The sequence below is a fragment of the Citrus clementina genome, unplaced genomic scaffold (genome assembly GCF_000493195.1).
Source record: "Citrus clementina cultivar Clemenules unplaced genomic scaffold, Citrus_clementina_v1.0 scaffold_3, whole genome shotgun sequence".
NCBI lineage: Eukaryota > Viridiplantae > Streptophyta > Magnoliopsida > Sapindales > Rutaceae > Citrus > Citrus x clementina.
The window spans coordinates 19,069,503-19,073,812 of NW_006262339.1; the positions used below are offsets into that span (position 1 = coordinate 19,069,503).

General features: G+C 34.9%; 1 non-coding gene across 1 annotated transcript; it reads left to right on the plus strand.

The window, feature by feature from the left end:
• The first annotated feature begins 3,921 nt into the window (after positions 1-3,921).
• On the plus strand, positions 3,922-4,028 carry LOC112100546. The gene has a single exon (XR_002906914.1). It is a non-coding gene; the product is annotated as a small nucleolar RNA R71 (small nucleolar RNA).
• Positions 4,029-4,310: the final 282 nt, after the last annotated feature.

Below are 4,310 nucleotides of genomic sequence, written 5' to 3' on the forward strand. Positions count from 1 at the left end.
CCTCTTTGAAATGCTACCCATGCGTTAGCACCTATCACACAAAGAACAGAAAACATAAGCGTCATGAAAAAGAGTAGGCCAATAAAAACCACACTGTAAAATTTTTGTTGCTGTCTTTTTGGCACTAAAATGACCTCCACAAGCTTGTTTGTGGCAAAAAGAGATGACACTTTGAATTTCATTTTCTAGAACACATCTCCTAATAATCTAATCAGCACAATATTTGAATAAATATGGATCATCCCAAAAGAAATTCTTCACTTCGGATAAGAACTTTGTTCTATCTTGCTTAGTCCTGTGTGCTGGGATTTGACTTGTGGCAAAGTAATTAACTATATCAGCAAACCATGGTACAACATTCACACTCATAAGTTGCTCATCCGGAAAAGACTCATTCAAAGGTAAAGATTCTAGAATAAATTTAAGATCAAGGCGAGACAAGTGATCCGCCACAACATTTTCAGAACCTTTTTTATCTTTAAACTCAATGTCAAATTCCTGTAAAAGCAATACCCAACGAATCAATCTTGCTTTAGCATCTTTCTTAGTAAGCAAATATTTTTAAAGCAGCATGATTAGTAAAAATAATCACTTTACAACATATAAGATAAGATCTGAATTTATCAAGTGCAAATACCATAGCTAGCATTTCTTTTTTTGTAGTTGAATAGTTCAACTGTGCATCATTGAGTGTCATACTAGCATAATAAATCACATAAGGCACACGATCTAATCTTTGTCCTAAAACTACTCCTACAACATAATTAGATGCATTACACATAATTTCAAAAGGCAAATCCCAATTAGGTGGCTGAATGATAGGTGAAGAAGTCAACAATTCCTTAAGCTTTGCAAAAGCATCAAGACAAGATTCATCAAAGATAAAAGGTGCATCCTTAACAAGTAAATTGCATAGGGGTCTAGAAATTTTATTAAAATCTTTAATGAATCTTCTATAAAAACCAGCATGTCCAAGGAAAAATCTTACTTTTTTTATGGATTTGGGATGTGGAAGATTAGAAATTAAATCCACCTTAGCTTTGTCGACTTCTATACCTCTGCTGGAAATTATATGACGAAGGCCAATACCTTGTTTTATCATGAAGTTACACTTTTCCCAATTTAGAACTAAGTTCTTTTCTTTACATCTCTGCAAAACTAATGTTAGATGCTGCAAACATTCATCAAAAGAATCTCCATAAACAGAAAAATCATCCATGAATACTTCAAGAAATCTCTCAGCCATATCAGAAAAAATATAAGCATGCATCTTTGAAAGGTAGCAGGTGCATTGCATAAACCAAATAGCATTTTCCTATATGCAAAAGTTCCAAAGGGACAAGTAAAAATAGGTTTCTCTTGGTCCTCTAGAGCTATAGGGATGTGATTATAACCTAAATATCAGTCTAGAAAATAATAGAAATCATGACTTGTAAGTCTATCAAGCATTTGATCAATGAATGAAAGAGGAAAATGATCTTTTCTTGTGACTGAATTTAATTTTCTATAATCAATACAAACACGCCAACCTGTAGTTACTCTAGTAGGAATTAATTCATTATTAGCATTAGCAACTGCCGTAACACCAGATTTCTTAGGAACGACTAGCACAGGGCTAACCCAAGAGCTATCTGAAATAGGATAAATAATTCCTGCATCTAATAATTTAATTACTTCAGCTCTTACCACTTGTTTCATGTTAGGATTTAGCCTACGTTGCATCTCCCTAATAGGTTTAGCATTTTCTTCAAGATGAATACGATGCATGCAATCTACTGGATTAATACCTTTAATATCAGCGATGGTCCAACCTATTGCCTCCTTATGCTCTTTTAAAATACCCAACAACTTACATTTTAGCTCAAGATCGAGGGAGGAAGAAATAATAACAAGTAGAGTGTCAGATTCTCCCAAGAATGCATATTCTAGAGTGTCGGGTAGTGCTTTGAGTTCCAATTTTGGTGGTGTCTCTGCAGATGAGCTAATCTTCTTCTCAAAATGAGTCAGTGGTTCTGCCTTTGTCTTCCATTTAGTTGTGTCCATAATTAGAGGTGCATCAAGTAAGGCGTTGACTTCTGCAATTACACTGTCATTATTAAAAGATACATCAGAATGAGTTAGACATGCCTCTAATGGATCATCAGTATAGTTAGAAATGAATGAATCTTCTACTAATTCCTCTATCATATTTGCTTCGATAAATTCATCTTCTTCATGTGGCTGCTTGGTAACATTAAAAGTATTTAATTCCATGGTCATATTACCAAAAGATAGCTGCATGTTTCCATTCCTGCAATTAATAAGAGCATCAGCTGTAGCTAAGAAAGGACGACCTAGAATAACTGGGGTGTGTTTCTTAGGATCCTGTACATGCTGAGTATCAATAACAATAAAATCAACATGATAATAAAAATTATCAATCTGTATCAACACATCCTCTATAATACCACAAGGTATTTTCATTGACCTATCAGCAAGTTGCAAAATAATAGAAGTTGATTTTAACTCACTTAGTCTAAGCTGCATGTAAACATAATAAGGCAAGAGATTAACACTAGCACCCAAGTCCAATAATGTTTTATCAAACAATTAGTTCCCTATAACACATGAGATAGTAAGGGAACTTGGATCCTTAAATTTTGGTGGCATTTTACATTGAAGTAAATTGCTAGTTAGTTCAGTTAAAAATGCTTTTTTGGTGACATGCAAATTTCTCTTTTTAGTGCATAAATCTTTCAAAAACTTGGCATAGGAAGGAACTTGCTTAATAGCATCGAGTAAAGGGATGTTTAGGAAGGAACTTGCTTAATAGCATCGAGTAAAGGGATGTTTATACTTACCTGCTTGAAGATTTCCATAATCTCACCTGTTGAAGTCCTTTTCTTTACCTTTGTTAACCTTTGAGAAAAATGAGCCTTGGGAATGTAAGCTTGTGGGCCACTCCCTTCTAGATCATTTGGTGATGAGTCTTGTGATGGAACTGGATCTGAAGAAGTAAGCTCAGATGTCTTCCTTATTTGAACCTCCACTTTGTTATCAAACAATTTTCCTCTTCTCAAGGTCATAATAGATTTTGCTTCTTCATGCTGATGGCTTAAACTCGATCCAACTTCATGCACTCTTTTAGGATTAGGAACTGGTTGACTTAGGAATTTTCCTTTTTCTCTCTCAGCCACAATAGTTGCTAATTGACCCAATTGATGTTCAAGCTTTAGAATAGCTTGAGTGTTTGACTGAAAAGCTTGTTGGGTTGACTGAATGAAACTTTAAAGTGTATCTTCTAAAGAAGGTTTTCTTTTTTGGGGTGCAATAAATCGAAACATAAGCTGTTGGGTAGGAGGATATACTTGGTTAGGAGGGATAAATTGTTGATTGGGCAAGCTAAATTGTTGTCCTCCTTGGTTTGACAAAGGTTGATTTTGTTTCCAAGAAAAATTAGGATGATTCCTCCAATTAGGATTATATGTGGGTGAATATGGATTATTAGAGGTTTTCTCATATTATTGTAAGGCATGTACCTGCTCAGAATAAGCCTCTTGATAGGCTAGTAATGATGGACAATTCTGTGCAGTATGAGACAAGTTAGAACAAAGAGCACAAACCTCATTAGCTACACTAGGATGATGATTCATTGATTGGTTCAGAGGTAAGGCATCTACTTTCCTAGAAAGAGTAGATAGAGTGGCTTTCACATCAAAATCATCTTCAACTTCATATAGACCCTTTCTAGAAACTTGAGGCGATTTCTCTATTTGATGTGAAAAATTCCACTGTTGAGAATTCTCAGAAAGTGAATTAAAGAAATCCCATGCAGCCCTTTCATGTAGGTTAAAAAATCTCCCACCATTCATAGACTCTACCATATGATGATTTGACATGGTTAAACCGTTATAAAAGCATTGTATAAGTCTCCATTTCTCAAAACCATGGTGGGGACACTTGAGGAGTAAATCATTAAATCTTTCCCAACACTCATAAAATTGCTCACCCTCTCTTTGATAAATATCATTTATCTCTCTCCTAAGGGCATTTTTTTTAGACATAGGATAAAACTTGGTGAGGAACTTGTTGCTTAATTCATCCCACGTAGTAATAGACCCAGCAGGAAGTGAATTCAACCAAGCTTTCGCTTTGTCTTTTAATGAGAAAGGGAACATACGAAGTCTAATTGACTCATCATTAAAATTTTGAAAACGGAATGTAGAGCATATGTCAAGAAATTCCTTAATGTACAAATATGGATCCTCTCTCTCTAACCCATGGAAAGATGGTAAAAGTTGAATGACAGAGGGCTTAAGTTCAAAGTGTGT